The following is a 21660-nucleotide window of genomic DNA, read 5'->3' as shown; positions in this document are numbered from 1 at the left end:
AGGAGAGGAGAGGAGAGGAGAGGAGAGGAGAGGAGAGGAGAGGAGAGGAGAGGAGAGGAGAGGAGAGGAGAGGAGAGGAGAGGAGAGGAGAGGAGAGGGAGAGGAGAGGAGAGGAGAGAGGAGAGGAGAGGAGAGGAGAGGAGAGAGTGTGTGTGTGTGTGTGTGTGTGTGTGTGTGTGTGTGTGTGTGTGTGTGTGTGTGTGTGTGTGTGTGTGTGTGTGTGTGTGTGTGTGTGTGTGTGTGTGTGTGTGTGTGTGTGTGTGTGTGTGTGTGTGTGTGTGTGTGTGTGTGTGTGTGCACACGCATATATGTCAATTCACAATTTTGGAACTGTAAAGTACAATATTTAGCATATTATCCTTTGCTGCATTATCCTGGATGATAACTTACACTTGCAATTGGCCATGTGTGCTTCAAGCAGGTAATTAATGAAATAGCTTTTTCAATGTACTTTTGAAAAAATTATCTTAGGTGAAATACAGTGGGAACAAATCGTTTCATAAAATATTATTTGGATATTTCCTGAAGGTCTACCAATGAGTCTTCCAAACCTCGGTTCCAATCTTTCACATCCAGTCCATTTTCATTCTGTCTGGACTCATTATCACAGGCAGAGGATCCTGCGCTTGCTAATTGCATTATCAGATTCGTCCAAGCAGTGCCCATGACGTGAGAAAATCCACATTTGAATTTGTAGCCTTAATTACTTTGTCTGCTTCCTTTTTTGTCCACACCAATTTGCTGCAATGGATCATTATTTCTCCAACAGTTTGTTCAGATTTATCTGTTACATAATTGGAACTTATTAATTATTGTGATTAATTGCTCAAATTTCTTGTTACTTTATGAACAATTAGTATGCATCATTGTTGTCGAGAAATAAGATACGAGGGGCATTCAATTGAAGTCATATTAACGAGTGTCTCACAATAGTCCAAGAAATGCCAAAATCTTTGTGTAATATTTCGATACATAAATAAGAAATTTATTGAAATAGTTACATTTCTAATTGTATATAATTTATGATACTTACTGTATATATTGAATTGTTTTTATACATTTGCATGCTTTGGACTATCTTATTTATAGAACACTTGCAGGGGTACTCTGCGTTGCCCGGCATATTTTATGTGAGGGCCTAAAACTCTTCCCTACACACACAAAGGAATGGGGATGGGGATCATTTCATATTATCTTTTGCAAAGCTACAAAGGCTTTGGCACAATAGAGCAGTTTAAAAATGACCAGTCATGGTCGCCAGTCCAACGAACAATCCTGTAAGATTTGTAGAAACCCCGTGGAATTGCAACTGTCAAGTGACCATGACCATGAGACCCGAAACCAAGAGATTGCAAAATCACTACACACGTTGAGAAATGTGCCGTACTCCACAGGGTGGTCATAAAGTCCTGTTAACCCCACCCCTCACCCCTACCCTGGTACATATGTAAATATATATATATATATACATACACACACACACACACACACACACACACACACACACACACACACACACACACACACACACACACACACACACACACACACACACACTCGACTGATCAGAAGATTGAGAACACCCATATTTTTCCAGTTTTTACTGAAATTTAAGCAGTTTAAAGTTTCAATGTAGTCTGAAATTAAAGCACAGAACAAATAAACAATTGTAAATAAAAAAGAAATCATGGAATCGTTTTGTTGAACAAAATTTAATCGAAATTTTTGACTCATCAAAGTAGTCACCTTTTGCAGATATAACAGCCGAACATACTCGTGGCATTCTTTCCACAATGGAAATCAAATATTTTTCGGAAAGTTCTTCCAAACACTGTTGCAGAAGTTCCCACAAATGTGTTGCACTTGTACGTTGCTTTGCTTTCACACTTCTGTCCAGCTCATCCCAAACCAGATTGATGGGGTTTAAATCTGGAGACTGCTGGCGATTCCATGATTTGAAGCTGACCGTCTTGTTCTTTTCTTGTAAGGTAGTTCTGTCATAGCCTGGAGGTATGTCTTGGGTCGTTATCTTGCTGCAGAATGAACCACTCACAAACTAGGCGGAGACCAGAGGGTATTGCATGGCACTGCAAAATGCTGTCGTAGCCCTTTTGGTTCAGTGCCAGTCACTCTGTGCAAGTCGCCAACTCTGGATCCAGCAAAAGAGCCCCACATAATCACGCTTCCTCCTCCATGTTTGACAGTTGGTGTCACCCACTGAGGAACTATCTTTTCACCTACTTGACGGCATACAAAAATCCTGCGTGATGAATCGAAGATTTCAAATTTAGATTCATTAGTCCATAAGACCTTCTTCCAGTTTTCAGTCGTCCACTGGTGGTGCTTCATGGCCCAGGCAAGCCTCTTTATATTATTTTTCCATCTTAGCAATGGCTTTCTTACTGCCACTCGACCTGTCAAACCTGCAGCTTGAAGTCTTCTCTTCACAGTTGAAACTGAGACTTTCTTACGTCGACCAGTGTTAAGCTGTGCTTGAAGCTGCTGTCCTGTGAACCGCCTATCACACAAGCTGTTGACTTTCAGAAACTTGTCTTCTGATTATGTTGTGGCTTTGAGTCTGTCAGACCTCTTCCTGTTAGAGTTTCCTCCATTTCCAAGTGCCTTTTGATGGTGTAGGAAACTGTACTCACTTACACCTTGGCTCCTTTGCAATTTCTCTGAAGGAAAGACCTCGATTTTTCAGGGTTATAATGGTCTGTCTGTCTTCCTTTGTTAATTGTCTTTTGCTCACCATTATGATAGCAATATACTACTTCCTGCAGTGCAATATTGTCCAAATAATGCTTCAGAGGGTACAGCAACAGTCTCTTCCAACACTGCTGTTATACAGACAGAGGGTTTGTAACTAATCAACAAAAGTTGGGACACCTGTTGGAATTGTTGGCATCAACTTTCAAGGCAAAATTTACTTCCATTGCTGCAGAACAGCTGCAGTGGCTAACCCATTACTTGTTCCCTGAATAGGGCCTTTTTAACAACTCTGAAATTTAAATTATTTTTCAGTTTTTGTTAACCTCAACCTTTTCTTTTAAAACTTCTGGCAGTTTACCACTTAGCTTTGTTCCATTTCAGGTTATTCACTGGACTTGAACTGCTTAAATTTCAGTAAAAACTGAAAAAAGGGGGTGTTCTAAAACTTTTGACCGGTAGAGTGTAGAATATATATATATATATATATATATATATATATATATATATATATATATATATATATATATATATATATATATTGTTACGGATTCGCGCCCGCCGGCGTGCTGACGGCCACGTAACTCGAATCGCGGCACGTCGCCCACCGGACGGACAATCCAGTCGTGACCCTCTCGGACTAACGCCGGGAACCAGTCACGGGTGGACCTTTCGGTCTCACCGCGATCGAGCCAATCGGCCCCCGCGTGGGACAGGGTTGCTCGCCAAATTCGACCTACCTAAGTACCCACACGGAGGGTAGACCGGGCGATCGCACCTCGCCGCAGGTCGACTTCGGACACGGGCCACTTAAGCGACCCGTTCCGTACTATCGGGATAACCGAGCGGTGTTATCGTCGGCCTCGACGGTTCGATTAATTATCGGGCGTATTCAGCCCACTACCAACCCTTTACGTGAAGCAAGATGAGGATTCAATGAAAGAAATGACGAAGCGAAGCGGGAAAGCAGTTCAACATAAAGCACATTTATTCGCGATGAACGGAAAGCACACATATACAATTCCACCAAAAGCACATAGAAAAGAAGAGAAACACAATGCAATTTTACACAAAAAGCAAATGTAAAAGCGAAGACACAATGCAGAGCTAATACCGACTACCGAGCACATGGCAACACTTATACAATTCTACTTCACAGACGGCGCCGACAACACATACCCAAAACCAAGAAAAAGAACACCCTCAAGGATGAGGCGGGCCTGAGGCCGAGACCGGGTCGGGCCTACCCGTCTGGTGATGAGACGCGGAGCGGCGATGGTGCCTCAACTCCGCGGGCCTCGCGGACAGTGTCTGGTAGGGGGTGGGAAAGGGGCCCCCTTGGTCGCACTATCTCAGCGCGGGGGGAAACAGGAGGGGGTTGCTGATGCTCGGGGAAAGGAGGATTTTTACTCTCTCTCGAGTCCCGCGACGAGCGTCTCCACCTCGACCAGGTCGCACCGTCGGCCTCCCTGGTGTGCAGCTCCCGGCACGACGCGATCACCCCCTCGTCTGCCTTCGCCGCCTCTCCACAGCTCCGTCCTCTTCGCTCCGACTCCAACGCACATGATGACGACGACGACCAACTCTTAATTCTCTTTTTGACTGACGAACGCGGTCGCTTATATAAGCCCCGTGGCTTCGCTCTCTCATCTTTGACCCCCTGCCTTCGACCTTTCACCTCGCTCCCCATTGGCCCGAGAAAAAGTGGGCGTGAATGCATTTTGATCCATGAATTTGCATATAGCGACCGCCCTCCAACGCCCTGGAGGCGGGGCCAAATCACCCCTCGCTCACCGATTGGACGGCACAAAAGTGGGCGTGTGTCGTTTTTGATCCGTTTTTGGAGCGGAAAATCCATGGTTTTGTACACGCTGTTCGGCGCGCGCCCTGCACGAGTCCAATACCGGTACCCACAAGCGGCGCAAGAACGGTGGCGATGCGACGGTTGCGAGGTGTGACGGGAAAGGTCGTGGCTGTTGTGGTGAAGCGGCGTTGTGGTGGGTGGTTGATGTTGTGACGACTGTTGAGACGTGGTTGGTGGTGGTAACAATGGCGGTTGGTCCAAAATAAAGATAGCAAAAGAAAAACGGCTAGCCTGAAGAGTCGCAGCACGCAAAAATGACATGTATTCCCACTAGACAACGGGTTTGGGCCTAACTACACATATACTTACCGAGATATCTCACCTAAGGGACCTGAATGGTGGTTTGCGAATTTGGTAACCACAACAATATATACACACACACACACACACACACACATACACAAATACACAAAGCTCTTTCGAACCACTGATTGACTGACTGATGATAAAGATCGGGACCTTCCGGGTTATGTAGAAGGCTGAAATGCAGAGATTAAAACAAAAAATCTGAACCAACTAATTAAATTTTTGAAGGTTGTTTTTTTTGCCTAAAGCACTCTCTGGAAATCACTGACGAACCTCTGAAAGTTTGACAAAGATCTGTTCAGCCATCTCTGAGAAAAATGGCGACACACACATGGCTCTCTTCTGGCATAGATTTTGAACACCCCATGGAGTTTTAAGTGTAACTCTTTTTTACAATCACTAAAATTGTTTGCTCGATTAAAGGTTTGGGTAACTAAAAAATGAATTCGTGATATTATTCCCATCCACAATGTGTTGTGGGAGACGTGTACACGTCTTCGTTGAATTAATGAACACAGCAACAAGGGAGGTGGAATTCAGTTTTTACAACAGGATGTATGTTCAAACGGACGGTGTGGCCATGGGATCTCCATTAGGCCCAGCTCTTGCAAATATTTTTGAAGGCGATCATGAAATGCAGAAACTGACTGGTCGGCAAGGGGTCGATTCCCCCATCGTATACTATCGGTATGTTGATGACATTTTTGTTTTGTTTGAGTCTCGGACGGCATGTGACAATTTCCAGGCATGGCTCAATACTCTCCATCCAGCGCTGAAGTTTACCACGGAGCTGGAATCCTCAAACAAGTTACCGTATTTGGATGTGTTGGTTGATAGATCCAACCTTGGTTTCACAACATCCGTCTACCAGAAGCCAACTTTCACAGGGCAGTATACTCGCTGGGACTCCTACAACTCCACGAGAAACAAAATTGCCTTGATCAATATCCTGGTTAACAGAGCACAGAGGATTTGTTCACCTAGTAATCTCCCTGCTGAAATTGACAAAATCATGAATATAATGGTTAGAATGGTTACCCTGAGCATATAGTTAAGAGATACATACACAAGTTTCTAAACACGACAAAAGATCAAAAGATTGGGCCGGACAAATGTCCAGTCTATATCAGGATGCCCTGGAAAGGACAACCATCATGTAGGTTTGAAGTACAAATCAAACATATCGTGTCCAAGACGTTTCTGGCTGTGCAAGGCCGAGTAATCTTTACCTCTCGCCGTTTGCTGACGTCAGTCAACAAGGATGTGCTACCCACCTCACAAACCAGCAATGTTATTTATGAGTGCTGATGTGAAGCTCGGTACGTGGGCCGCACAACACTAAGAATTGCTGATCAGATCAAACAACACGTCCCGTTGGCGATTCAAAGAAAGATTGTGAGGGTTAGAACACAACCAGTGCGAGCATGTAGAAATATCCAGCAACCACCGGCCACTGTACAGCACCTGTTTGCCAACCCTATCGGTCTAGACCAGTACAATGCAGATATGTTCAGGATATTGAGCCGAGGTCGGAGCTCGTTTCGTTTACGTATGTTGGGAGCAACCTTCATCCTTACCACCGATCCAATATCATGTCATCAAAAGGAATTTGTACGATCTCTGTGTCTCTTTCAGCATGGAAAGATCAAGAGAAGTACGGTAACAAATGGTGAATGGACCTTTGGGGAAACCCATCCCCCTCTTTCCAGGATGCGGGTGCAAACATCAATCATCGACGAACTCTGCTCCAGCCAATGGGAGCTTGAGGTGAAGATGATGAGTCGACCGATGGGCGTTCGGACTAACCGTGACATCATTACGGTTGAACCAATCAGTGTCTACCTCATTGAAACCTGCGTATAAAGCACGCGCCTTCACTTCCTTCTTCAGTTGCTGCGAATTTTACCCTGAAGAGTACAGCACGAAAAGCCTCGGTCACTATTATGTCGTGTTTGTTTGTATCCATATATATATATATATACATATATATATATATATATATATACATATACATATACATATATACATATACATATATATACATATATACATATATATATATACATATATATACATATATATATATATATATATATATATATATATATATATATATATACATATACATATACATATATACATATATATATATATATATATATATATATATATATATATATATATATATACATATATACATATACATATATATATACATATATATATATATATATATATATATATATATACATATACACACACACACACACACTAGTGGGGTGTGCTTACACATTGTTTAAGCATCCAAACGGTGTTTCCCCATTGGCTCGGGTCGCTCACTTGCATTTCATTTTTCATTTATTTATATTTTCATATCTGAGTGTTGTACGACAATTCTGTGATTTTCACCGGTGTTATGGCTTCGATGTCGATTGGCAGCCAAAATTACCTTGCTTCTCCATTGTCTCGAGGTCACTCACCTGCATTTTATCTTTTTAATTTATTTATATTTTAATTTATGAATGTTGTATGACGATTCTGTGATTGCTTTTTCAGGTGTACCAACTTCGATTTCCATCGGCACGAAAAATTTCAGCTTTCTCCATCACCCAGAAGGTCTCGATCTTTAAGATCAGTCAGTCAGCCAGTGGTTAGAAAGAGCTTTATACATTAGATATGGACATGTTCAACAGCCTCTTCATCCTTCATGATAATAATGTATTTGGAAAGCTTACAATTCCTTTCTTTTTGAAATGTATTTCAGCAAGGTTTTATAGTTCATCTGCTTTGTTTGATGCTGGGAAAGAAAACGTCACTCTTTCATTTGGGATCAGTTTTCATCAAAATACATGTTTTGAAATCTTAATCTTATGCCAAACACAGGTCGAGCTTGGTTATTTCACTCCCTTTATGTCATTGATGAAGAAATTAAATGAATTTTTTTTTATATTCACCATACATGAAGGCATATATATCTACATTTTTAAATGACAACAAAAACAAACCATTTGTCCTTTCAGAGGAAAAGTTGTTGGAGGACATTTTTGCAACAGAATAAGAAGTGAATACATTATCATAAAATGTTATTGAATTTATCATGTGCAATCATACCTTGATAATTGCCACATTATTACAAATAAATGAGTTGCACAACCACAGCAAAATGATTGAAAAATCAAGCCATTCAATGCAAACAAAAATCAATTTATCCCTATTGAAGAATATGTTATATGTTCTTCCTCAAAATCCATTTATATGGGGTGAGGCCAACTGATACTGAGCTGGTGCTCTGCTCTGTCCACAACACTCATCTACCAACCTCTATCACCAGCCATTCCTCCCAACTCTCCTCCAACCTCCACTTTTTTGACATTCCCTTTCACACAATCCTCCGATCTCGATCAGGGTCTACCTCGTTTTCTCTTGCCTCATTCTTTCAATGCATCTGCTCTCTTCAGAAGTCCATCTTCATCCATCCCCACCAGGTGTCTTATCGATTTCAAACAGATATTTTCCAGTATTCCCATCCAGTACATCTGCACATGGATCTCCTCCCTCAGTTTGTCTATCTTTTTACCCACCCTCATCACTCCCACAATCCACCTGACCCAGTTGTTCTTGCAGAACTGCAGCCACTGTTACTGATTTGTCAGCACCACCATCTTCAAACCATACAGATATACTGGCATTACACATGACCTCAAGACTTTCCCTTTCATCTTCCTCAATATATTCCTGTCCGCCATCAAACCCTTCACTTTCCTCCATGATTACACACCCATTTGTATCCTCCTCTGTACCTCTGCCTCAAAACTATCATCACTGGACACAGTTCCACATCAGTACACAAATACAATCCCCCATCTTATCTCATTCCCCTATAACCTGATGCTCACTTCTCTCTGTCCTACCCATATTATCTCCATCTTCTCCAGGCTCATTTCCAGACTGTGCTTCTCAAAAGCCTCCTTCCACTCCTCGAGCACTTCCTCCATCTCTTGTTAGCTCTCCACTACCATCACCAGATCGTTTACATACAGTAGCTTCCTGAGGATGTCTTTAACACTGACCTTCCTGCTGACAATTTCCATCACTATAATTAACATTATTTAGCTAATTGTGCTTCCATGCCTCAAAGCGATGTCAATGCAGAACTCTTCTGACATTGCAGGTTCAACCAACCATCTTCCCTTCGTTCCATCATACAAGCATTCCACGATCCTAATTTCTACTTCAGATAATCCCATCCATCACAGCATCACCATAATCCTCGGAAGCATATCATAAGCCTTGGCAAGGTCCACAAATCCGAGTGCAATTCCCCTTTGCATCTCCAACATCTTCTCTACCAACCTTTTCAGCATAAACATCCCATCTGTCATCCATCTTGCCTTTCTGAACACTTGCAGTTCTTCGCCTATCTTCTGCTTCACATTTTTCCATATCCTCCTGTCCAAAATCCTCTCTCGGAGCTTCTTCACATGACAAAGTGTGATGCCTTGGTACATCCCTCGACTTTACACATCCCCCTTCCTTTTCAATATCGATACAATTAGACGAGTCTACCATTCCTCCAGAATCTTCCCCTCTCATATATACATATATATATATATATATATATATATATATATATATATATATATGTATATACACACACACACACACACACACACACACTGATGAGCCAAAACATGACAACCTGCCTCATATGCTGTTGGTCCTCCGTGTGCCGCCAAAGCAGCGCGGACCCACCGAGGCCTGGATTCTACAAGACTCCTGAAGGTGTCCTGTGGTATCTGGCACCAAAATATTAGCAGCAGATCCTTCAAGTCCTGCAAGTTGTGAAGTGGAGCCGCTGTGGATCGGACTTGTCAGTCCAGCAAATCCCACAGATGCTCATTCGGATTAAGATCTGGAGAAATTGGAGGCCAGGGCAACACCATGAACATTTCATCATGTTCCTCAAACCATTCCCGAATAATGTATGCAGTGTGGCAGGGCACATTATCCTGCAGAAAGTGGCCACTGCCATCAGGGAATACTATTTCCATGAAGGGGTGTACCTGGTCTGCAACGATGTTTAGGTAGGTGACACGTGTCAAATTGACGTCCACTTGAATGGGCGGACCAAGGGTATCCCAGCAGAACATTGCCCAGAGCATCACACTCCACCCAACCGGCTTGTCATCTTCCCACAGTGCATCCTGGTGCCATCACTTCCCCCAGGTAAACAGTGCACATGTACACGGCCATCCCCGTGATCTAAAAGAAAAAGGGACTCATCGGACCAGGCAACCTTCTTCCACTGCTCCAAGGTCCAGTTCCGATGCTTGCGTGCCCTTCGTAGGCACTTTCGACGATGGACAGGGTCATCATGGGCACTCTGAGCGGTCTGCAGCTACGTAGCCCCATACGCAGCAGGGTGCGATGCACTGTGGATTGTGAACATTTCTCCCATGACTACTATTAAAATTTTCTGTGACTTGTGCCACAGTAGACCTTCTGGGGGTTTGGACCAGACGGATAGCCTTCGTTGCCCTCGCGCATCGATGAGCTTTGGGCGCCCAACACGCTGTCGCAAGTTTGTGGTTTGTTCCTCCTCGGACCACTCTCTGTAGGTACTCACCACTGCTGACCAGGAACACCCCACAAGCCTTGCCGTTTCAGAGATGCTCTGGCCATAACAATTTGGCCCTTGTCAAAGTCGCTCAGGTCTTTACTCCTGCCCATTTCTCCTGTATCCAACACATCAACTTCAAGAACTGACTTCACTTGCTACCTAATATATCCCACCCCTTGGTGGGATTCCTCCCATGACTACTATTAAAATTTTCTGTGACTTGTGCCACAGTAGACCAAAACAAAGTTAATATGAAGTACAAACTGTAAAAAGATCCCATGCACGATCCCCTATGTTGAACTGGGCCTACACAACTAGCGATCCTACACTCGGGGGCTCGAAATACAGGCAAACCAAACATTATCATCACAACAAAATCCGGTTTAATAAATTGTTAAAACTACATCAGGTACTGCCCACTATATATTATCTACATTACATTTATGTTCGAGGCACAAGCACTAAAAAAATTTACATACCGTAACAGGTCGTTCGACTGCATCCGCCATCTTGTTCGCACCACAGTAACCGGAATGAACCGGTTTTGTTTCGCTCTCGGACGTTTCGCGACGGAAATAGCCAACCTTGCTTCCGTTCCCCACCAATCTATTTCGGGATTGTCCGTTCTTGTTTCCGTCATGACCGTTCTTGTGTGTAGAATAAACATGTTGGTTTCCATTATATCTGCTATTGCGACCGTAATTACTGTGTTGGTTTCAATTTCGGCCGCTTTTTCATCAATTTTAGCTGTTTTTGTAAAAAGAATGACGGGTTTTCATTCCGTCTGACAACGTTGGCGTCCGTTTGTTTGGCGGGCCTGATCAGTGGATATATATATATATATTTCTTCTTCTTTCGGCTGCTCCCGTTAGGGGTCGCCACAGCAGAGCATCCGTATGATCCGCATAATGATTTGGCACATGTTTTACGCCGGATGCCCTTCCTGAGGGAACCATGGTCGCCTCTTACGACACAGGGATATGGTACACCTATTCTAACCGGGGTATACACCGGCCCAGTAGACTGGTACTCACTTCGCCGACCTCGGAAGGATGATAGACTGAGTCAACCCCCTGGTGTATTAATTCAGTGGCCCAACGGGGTTTGAACTCAGGACCTTTTGGATCCCAAGCCGCTGCCCTAACCACTGCGCCAACACCAGGATATATATATATATATATATATATATATATATATATATATATATATATATATATATATATATATATATATATATATATATATATATATATATATATATATATATATATATATATATATATATATATATATATATATATATATATATATATATATATATATATATATATATATATATATATATATATATACACATCAGGCTATATATATATATATATGATATATGTGGTGAATTGAAGATCGTGACGTGTGATCACATGCTGCCCGGCTCGAGCACAGAAGATATAAAGCTGCGGTTCGGCTCGGTCGCGGGGATTGTCCCAGGGGCATTGTCGTTTTTTTTTTTTTTTTTATTTTTTTTTTTTTTTTTTTTGTATACCTTGGTCGAGGCTCGTATGAGAGCTAACACACAACTCACAGCAAGGAGGCATGAGACAAGAGGGGCGGGAGTGGAAGGGACAAAACATTGGGGAACAGACACAGGTGAACTGTGGAAGGGAGAGGGATGGGGATGGGACGGGGAACATGGCGAGGGGAAGATGGACATTAAAGGGACTTTCAGGAAGGAAAGCAGGAGAATTGAAGGAAGTGGGCTTGGGTGGATTATCGGGGTAGAAAAGATCGAGGATTTGGATGGGGGAAGATAAGAGGTGGTGGTGAACAGCTGTTTTGAAAGCCTGAAGGGAAGAATGGGAAAGAATAGAGTGAGGAAGTTTATTCCAAAGGCGGGAAAAAGAGGAATGAAAGAGTGAAGATGAGCAGTGATTCGTGATTTTGGTAGTTTTACCAGAAGGGGGTTGTTGGCGGACCTTGAGCGCCCTGTGGAAATGTGGTTGGGACAAATCGCAGAGAGAGCAGGGGGGCAAGGCTGGAGAGGAGTCGGTAGAAGACAGAAAGACCACCGACCAACCTGCGGTGATTGAGTGAGAGGCCCAAAGACTCAGCTTCATTGCGGGAGATGCCAATGATCTTAAAAGCCCTGGTTTCGACAGCGTGAAGTCGAGAAAGGTGGGAGGCAGGAGCACCAGCCCAGAGGGGAGAGCAGTACTCCATCAGGCTACGGACAAAAGCTTTGTAAGTGGTCAGGAGCTCAAGAGGGCCGAGGAAGGACTTTGCACGACGGAGGATTCCCAGTCGGCAACTGGCTTTTGAGGCAAGGTTGGAAATGTGACTTTCCCAGGAAAGGTCATGGCAGATAGTGAGACCCAGAAGCTTGAAAGAAAAGACTTCTTCCAGAGGATTGTTGAGAAGGTGGCTGGGATAGGTTTGTAAACGGTCCTTTCGAAGAGACATAGTGAGAGTGTGAGATTTGTCTGGATTGAAAGACATGTTCCACGTGTTGGACCAGTTTGTGATTTTATCCAGATCTGCAGTGAGCGAAGAAGCTGCTGCTTGCCGGTCTGAGGGATGACAGATGGTACGGCAGAGGGTTGAGTCATCGGCAAAGAGAAATAGAGGATTTTCCAGAGAGTCCGAGAGATCATTGATGAAAACCAGAAAAAGAACAGGGCCCAGAACGCTACCTTGAGGAACTCCAGCCTGCACAGGAAGAGGGGATGAAAGAACTCCATTTAGGGCCACACGTTGACTGCGACAGGAGAGGAAGTCTGCGAGCCATGAGTGGAGATGGCCTTGAATACCCTGGGAAGAGAGTTTGGTGAGTAGGGCAGGGTGCCAGACTGTGTCAAAAGCACGTGATATGTCCAGGGATACGGCTCGGATTTCCTGTCTGGCATTGAGGACCTCCATCCATTGATGGGAGAGCAGTAGCAGCATATCTAGGGTAGAGTGACCTGGTCTGAAACCAAATTGATGATTGGAAATCAAGCCATTGGAGAAGAGGAAGGATTTCATGTCTGAAGCGATGATGGATTCCATAACCTTGCTGATGATTGGGAGAAGGCTGATTGGTCTATAGTTACAGGGATCTGTTTTTGCACCTTTTTTATGCAGGGCAGTGATGTTAGCAGATTTCCAAGCAGATGGCAGATGACCTTGGGAAAATGAGAGGGTGAATAGAACAGAGAGAGGGTGAGCAAGAGCAGAAGAGCAGGCTTTGAGGACACGTGGGCTGATGCCGTCTGGACCGGTTGCAGAATCTGACTCGAGGTTTGAAAGCAAGCTCTCCACCTTGTCAGGAGAAAAGGATACAGAGTCCAGGGACAGTTGGGTGCGACTGGGTAAAGTGGGTAGAGATAGTGATGGGTTTGGGACACAAGATTTAGCTGCAAACACCGAGTTTAGACATTCAGCTTTATCACGTGTGGAATCAGCAGTGCGGCCATTTGAGGTAAGGGAGGGGATGGAGGGGGAACATACACCAGAAACAGATTTGATTAAACGCCACCAAGATTTTGAGGAGGGAGAGAGGTTTGAGAGTTCAGACTTGAGATGAGAAAGATGTTGTTTTCTGGCTCTCCTGAGGGTAGCTACACACTTGTTCCGAGCTTTGTGGAAAGAACTGAGATTGCCCTCAGTTGGGTTTGCTTTCCATGAGGCAAAGACAAGTTGTTTCAGGACAACTGCCTCGCCACAAGCTTCAGTAAACCAAGGGCGGGAGGAAGGGTAAGACAACTGAACACGAGAGGGGATAAATCTGTGCATGAGGGAGAGCAAGTTTCTTTGAAAGAATTCCCAGGATGAGTTGATGTTTGAGAAAGTAGTGATAGGAGACCAGTCTGTAAGTTTGATGGCTGCTCGGAGACCCTGCCAGTCGGCTTGAGTGAAATGCCAGACTCGACGGCGGTGAGGTGGTTCTCTGATAACAGCCAGAGAGATGTCCACTTTAATAAGGACGTGGTCAGAAGAACCAATTGGAGCGAAGGAAGAGCAGCAGATATTGTCAGGGAAATTTGTCAAAATCAGATCCAGAAGAGATGGAGTACCATTGGTTGAGATCCGGGTCGGGAAGTTGACCGATTGAGTCAGTCCCAATGAGTCACAGAAAGCTTTTGCTGATGTCCCATGGCAGGTGAGAGAGGTACCCACACCTAGCCAACTGGCGTGATGACAATTGAAGTCGCCACATAAGAGGAAGAGAGAGTTTGGATGAGAAGATAGAAGATGGTCCATGTTTTCGGAGAGTGAGGTGTAGATGGAGTCATCACTGTGACTCCACTGTTTTATGTCGGCGGCTCACTTGGTGCTCATTGAATGGTGAGAATACTGATTGATATATAATACTGATTTATTTTGCGGTGATTAGTTGCGCGTGTGTACCTTACTGCTTATGTACTCCTTACTGCGTCTGTATTTCCTGGTGTGCCCGTAGAAGCGGCTTCAATCAAATGGAATAAAGCCTATACTCTGAAGGTTCTTCTCTCGTCCTCATTTCAATTTATTCCATTTGGTTTTCTCGGCTCTCTCAACCAACAATGGACAAGATCTACAAACCAGAGAGGTTCGACGCAGACCCAAACGCGACTGACTCAGAAATGAAATGGTCGCATTGGTTCCGTTCCTTCTCACACTATCTGACCATCATCGAAGAGGGAGCTGACGAATTGGCCGCCCTCGTGAATCATGTCTCGCCCGGCGTATACAGGCTCTTCTCGGAGTGCGACACTTACGAAGCAGCGATCGACGTGCTGCAGGCGCTCTACGTGAAGCGCAAGAACGAGGTATACATACGACATCTTCTCAACACACGCAAGCAAGCAGCCGGGGAGACAATCGATTAGTTCCTGCAAGCTCTGAATCAGCTGGGAAAAGACTGCAGCTTCCGGGCCGTAAGCGCCGAGGAACACCGAAAGGAAGCGACCCGGGAGGCATTTATCCAAGGACTTAGATCAGCCCACATACGGCAACGCTTATTAGAGAAAGCGCAACCCACTCTTGAAAAGGTAGTCGATCAGGCTCGAGCGATGGATACGGCACAGCAGCAATCTGAGTCATTTGGGACACCGATGCTGCTAATGAATGCTGCTACGGTGGGAACTCAAGGAACCCCACTGACACAGACACAGCCAGACAAAGGGGATGGAGAAACACCCGAGGAGCCGGATACCCAGGCCACGTCAAACTCCTCAGCAACTGCTCCGGTTGGTAAATGTTTCTTTTGTGGGTACAAAAGACACCTCCGCCACAAATGCCCCGCCAGAGATGCCACATGCATGAACTGTGACAAGAAAGGGCATTATGCCAGGGTATGTAAATCCACTCTAAGGAGAAATAAACCCACTTCTGCGGCTCTCTACTCGCAAAAGAAACTAACTGCAGCCTCCCCGGGGAATCTATCCAAGGCTATCATCAACGTACGAATTAACGGGCATATGGCTGAGGCACTGATTGATACCGGTAGCTCTGAAAGTTTCGTCAACAGCTCGCTAGTGAAGGGCAGGAAATGGAAAATCCACCCGACAGACAATACGGTATGCATGGCCGCCACATCACTACAGTCCCGCGTACGAGGGTACTGCAATGTTGAATTGGACGTAAAAGGGTACACGCATCGAGATGTAAGGGTACTGGTGCTTCGTGATTTGTGCGCAGACGTAATTCTGGGTCATAATGTCCTCAAGCAGCACACGAGCGTCGAAATACCCTTTGGAGGAAGCAAACCTCGTCTAATTTTAAATGCCTTGACTACCGCAGAGGTAACGTCCCCCCAGCTGTTTGCTAACTTGTCGCCGGCCTGCAAACCGATAGCGATCAAATCGCGGCGATATACCACTGCTGACATGAATTTCATCACTTCAGAAACCAAGCGATTACTGGAAGAAGGAATTATAGAACCGAGCGATTCGCCATGGCGCGCACAGGTGTTGGTGACCGGCAGCCAGAACCATAAGAAACGAATGGTTGTCGATTATTCCCAAACGGTCAATCGCTTCACCCAACTTGACGCCTACCCCCTGCTGCACATAGACGAGATGGTCGAACGCGTGGCCAATTATAAGATATTCAGCACCATCGACTTGCGAAGCGCCTATCATCAAATTCCCATCCGAGAGGAAGACAAACCTTACACCGCATTCCAGGCAGGTAGGCGCCTCTTCCAATTCAGGAGGATACCATTCGGCATCACGAATGGAGTAGCTTGCTTCCAACGGGTTATGGACGACATCATCTCAGATGAAAACCTCAAAGACACTTTTGTTTACATGGACAATGTCACAGTGTGCGGTAGGGATCAGGGGGAACATGACATGAATCTGGACAGATTCTTGAGCATTGCTAGAAAATATAATCTGACTCTCAACTACGAGAAATGCGTATTCTCGGCAAGGTCAATTGACCTTCTCGGCTACACGATAGCCGACGGCACAATTAAGCCTGATCCTGAATGATTGCGCCCACTCCGTGAGCTACCCCCACCTCAGGACCTGCAGACAATGCGCCGGGTGATCGGCATGTTCGCTTACTATGCGAGATGGATTTCGCAATACTCCGAGAAAATACATCCCCTAGTGCATTGCAAAAACTTTCCACCAGATGCCGCTGTTGTAACAGCTTTCCACAACCTCAAAGACGATATCAGTAATTCCGTGGTATTATCGATCGATAGCTCGGTGCCCTTCGTGGTGGAGACAGATGCTTCAGATCACGCGATAGCTGCTACGCTTAATCAGTCTGGGCGACCCGTCGCGTTCTTCTCGAGAACTCTCTCTGGAAGCGAGCAGAGACACTCGGCAATAGAGAAGGAAGCGTACGCCATCGTCGAAGCGCTGCGGAAATGGAGACATTATTTACTGGGAAACCACTTCACGCTCGTTACGGACCAACGATCCGTGGCATTCATGTTTGATGGGAAAAATAACGGGAAAATTAAGAATGAAAAAATTATGAGATGGCGGATAGACCTAGCCTGCTATAGTTACGACATTGTTTACCGGCCCGGGAGGGAAAACCCTGCTGCAGACACCTTCTCACGGGTCTACTGCTCGGCGACAATCAGTCGGGCTTTGCAAGACCTCCATGTGTCTCTGTGCCACCCAGGGGTAACCAGAATGGCACATTTCGTATGCAGACAGAACCTGCCCTATTCTATTGAAGATATTAAACAAATGAATGCTTCATGCCCTGTTTGTGCTGAACTAAAACCCAGATTCTATGGTGCGGCTTCTGGCAGACTGATCAAGGCCACTTCTCCCTTCGAGAGACTAAATATCGACTTCAAAGGGCCCCTGCCGACCGAGACAGACAACAGATACATATTCACTGTTGTTGATGAATATTCAAGGTTCCCTTTCGCATTTCCGTGCTCGGATATGACCTCGGGCACTGTCGTGAAATGTCTGTCTGACCTCTTCGCTATGTTTGGGAAACCTTCGTACATACATTCAGACAGAGGGCAGTGTTTCATGTCGGCCGGGCTAAAACAATTCCTATTAGAGCACGGCATAGCGACTAGTCGAACGACGGGTTACAACCCACAGGGTAACGGGCAGGTGGAACGGTATAACGGAGTCATTTGGAAAGCCGTAACTCTGGCGTTGAAATCAAGAGGACTGGGCCCCGAGCGGTGGGAGGTTACCCTTCCCGACGCTCTGAATTCCATACGCTCTTTGCTCTGCACGTCCACCAATGCAACTCCTCACGAACGAATGTTTACTCACCAACGACGTTATGTTGACGGCCAATCGGTGCCCAACTGGCTGACCCATCCCGGAACCGTGTTCATGAAACGCCCGGTACGACAAAGCAAGTATGAACCCATGGTGGAAGAGGTCGAACTCATCGATACTAATCCTGAGTATGCTCATGTCAGGCTCCCGGATGGCAGGGAGACCACTGTGTCGGTCCGCCATTTGGCTCCCTCAGGCACTCCTCCCGCAGGTACACCACCATCTGGCACACCTCCCTCTGACATCCCCTCCCCAGGTGTTCCCCCCCCAGGGACTCCACCCGAGAAGGGTGACGACGGAGCTACCGTGTTCCACCCGAAAGCGATCGGGGAGTCATCTCCGGCACGAGTCGAGGCTCACCAAGAGGATCGGAAGCCTCTCTCAAGTGAAACCACCATCTACACCCGGAGAGGCCGACGAATAATACCCCCTCGCCGACTCAATCTGTAAAGGGGATTATCGGCATCTTCAATGCTCATGCTCCTATATGCTCGTCACATAATATATCGATGCTCATTACCATGCTCCTACAACTCCAAATAATCCTCACTGCTTGGCATGTATGCTTCTGTAGTTTAGATAGTTCGCATTGCTTGAAATGTATACTCCTGTAGCGCTGAAGTAATCATGGTGCGTTAGCTGGGCCTCTAGTTACATTTTAAAGACGGGGAGAATGTGGTGAATTGAAGGTCGTGACGTGTGATCACATGCTGCCCGGCTCGAGCACAGAAGAGATAAAGCTGCGGTTCGGCACGGTCGGGGGTGATTGTCCCAGGGGCATTGTCGTTTTATGTCGGCGGCTCACTTGGTGCTCATTGAATGGTGAGAATACTGATTGATATATAATACTGATTTATTTTGCGGTGATTAGTTGCGCGTGTGTACCTTACTGCTTATGCACTCCTTGCTGCGTCTGTATTTCCTGGTGTGCCCGTAGAAGCGGCTTCAATCAAATGGAATAAAGCCTAAACTGAAGGTTCTTCTCTCGTTTTCATTTCAATATATTTGGTGAGGTGGTAACCTCTGATCATCAAATCTAAAAAAAATAACTGTCAATTAAAACCGGTGAAGGAGGAGTCACTTGACCTCTGAAACGTGCTAATCATTCAAAAAACCAAACATAGTACAAATACATCTTTGACATCAATTTAAAGGGAATTTTACTGCTCATCCAAAGATGCAACTCTCAAAGGTGAAAAGAGAGTTTGTAGAAAGAAAAAAAATGTTGCCATCTTAGCTAACTTCAACAAATATGCACCTCAAATATCAATGCATCGTATAGTTTAAAAGAACCAAGTTAACAACGTGATTTGATTTTTGATGGTAAATTGATCATGGATGATTTGATTGATTTCATTGTAGATGTTGTAACATACTCAGGAGTCCATGTTGGGCCAGACCGGAAGTGACGTTCATTCGCAATCACGGAGCACAACCGGAAATCAGCATACTGTACAGATGTCTCACCTCAAATGAGAACATTTATGGAGTGTTTATTATTGATAGAAACGGGAATTCAGTGTAACAAAAAAAAAAAAAATCAGTGATGACGTATAATAGTGTGTGGAGGCGGTAACCTTGGTAACCATTAATTTGTTTGATTTGCAAATGGTTTCTGGTCACTATCACAGAAATATTCACTCGCAGGTGAGATATATTTAATTTCTTACAGTATTATCAAGATTTCCGGCCTCTTAATAATGTCTTATCTGAGGGGCCCTGTAAAATAACATATCTAACGGTTCGCAGTTGGGGTTTCGAGTTTGGTGGAGGTGAGTGCATGTCCAAACGTCTGAGTTTTACACTTAAAGGGGGTTGGGGAGTGTTTCCAGAGCCGTTATGTAACGACCGTGAAATGAATGCGAGGGAAAAACCTTCGGAGTGTAGGCTTTATTTCACTTGTTACATATTTCACTATTTTCATTACATATTTAAACGTGCTGTAAAATGACTTTTTGGATGGTTGTGTGTGAGCTATGCCATAATCTGGATGATGGAATTTTAAAAAGTGATGCCACCCCGAGAAGAGGAACAAGAGGCTGCAACAGTAAACATAAGTTGTCCATCTATTTAGAAATAACCGAAATGTTTTTGTTTTTTGTGACATTACTGCTTTGAGCTCTCAAAGTTAATTCGGAAAGAAACTTTCTACGATCGGATTTTTAATGATTATGCACATAAATAGGTGTTTTCAACAGCCATGAGTAGGTCATTTGTCCCATTATTGCTGTGTTGCACTCCAGAGTTAATTTATTTACTCACATGAGGTAATTTGTTTACTACAGCTTCACTCCTTTACACGCTGTATCGCCTGTAGACCATTTCCACCCCATCCATCCATTGGGACCATACTCTGTGCAGAGCATTGGTGCTGCCGAAGCAGTGCAAGCTGGCACTCATTTTGCCGATCTCAGAAGGGTGACAGGCAGAGTCAACCCCACCTCTTATTAATTCAATAGCCGAGTGGGATTTGAACTTAAGATCCTGGGATCCCAAGCCCACCACCTGAACCATTAAGCCAACACCAGGAATTTTACACACCTTAGACCCTTTAATACACATTTAGACCCTTTCTGACCCTTTCAACACTTTTCAGACCAACAGACCTTTTAAGACCCTTTGGATAATTTCAGACAACTTTTGCTCTTGCCCTTAGACCTCTTAGACATTTAGACCCATTTAAGACCCCTCGACCCTTTGAACACTTTCAACCCCTTTATGACCCTTCAGACCATTAAAAACACTCAAGACCACTTTTAGACTTTTCAGACCCTTAAGCCACTCCAGATCCCTCTACACAATTTATAAAATCGAAAAAGATTCCCCCGAAAATCGTTTTTGATGACGTTTTTCATGTACCATTCGCATCGCATTCCAAGTTGTGATGATGAATCGAAATTGATATCCAAAGTGAAACTGATGTAGAAAAGTGAAACTGAAATGACTGATCTATGGATCATCGAATGGGAAACCAGAATGAAATGCTGTGAGAAATATTGAATGGAAATTGCCAAAAGCAAAGCTATGGGGAGTATAGAGAGAGGGGTCAGGTTGAGGACTGAAGAATCGATGTGGAGAGGGCTTGGTGCCTATAGATGGTCAGTTGGCATGGAAAGAACTTTGGTGATCTTCCATCAGGCAGTAGGTCCAAAATGTGCTGAAGTTTGTTTCCCAGCCAAGCTTTCATAATATCATGCTCATTCCCAAGCAGTATCATGCTCTCTTCATCCTTGAAAGAGCTTTCTCATACCTTCTGTACTCCTTCACTCTCAGTTATTAACTTCCCACTTCCATCCCTCCTTCACATCCTTACCATCCTCATCCCTGTCTCAAGCTATTTTAGAGATCATCTTTTTCCCACCATCCTCGTTTCACTTACTCTACACATCCACTTCCATATCATTCCTTTCCATATCCACAGCTCTCTTTGTTTA

At 44.6% G+C, this 21660-nt stretch overlaps 2 long non-coding RNA genes across 3 annotated transcripts in view; one reads left to right on the top strand and one right to left on the bottom strand.

The window, feature by feature from the left end:
* The window catches only part of LOC147030098 (uncharacterized), a 152416-nt gene extending 141096 nt beyond the window's left edge, over nt 1-11320 (bottom strand). Inside the window, exon 1 of one of the 2 annotated variants that reach the window (XR_015056229.1) lies at nt 10979-11320. This is a non-coding gene — a long non-coding RNA (uncharacterized LOC147030098). Of the gene's footprint in view, nt 1-6558; nt 6711-10978 lie in introns of those variants that run through there. The other variant, XR_015056228.1, reaches the window with a different exon arrangement.
* Nucleotides 11321-19814: 8494 nt separating this feature from the next.
* LOC147030097 (uncharacterized) overlaps nt 19815-21660 on the top strand; it is a 69830-nt gene continuing 67984 nt past the window's right edge. The window contains exon 1 of the long non-coding RNA XR_015055762.1: nt 19815-19873. This is a non-coding gene — a long non-coding RNA (uncharacterized LOC147030097). The remainder of the gene's footprint in view (nt 19874-21660) is intronic.

Source organism: Eptatretus burgeri, chromosome 3 (genome assembly GCF_056783735.1).
Source record: "Eptatretus burgeri isolate ZD-2024b chromosome 3, Ebu_testis_v1, whole genome shotgun sequence".
NCBI classification, from domain to species: Eukaryota; Metazoa; Chordata; class Myxini; order Myxiniformes; family Myxinidae; genus Eptatretus; species Eptatretus burgeri.
Note: the sequence above shows the minus strand (reverse complement) of the source record. Positions and strands in the feature narration are given on the sequence as shown.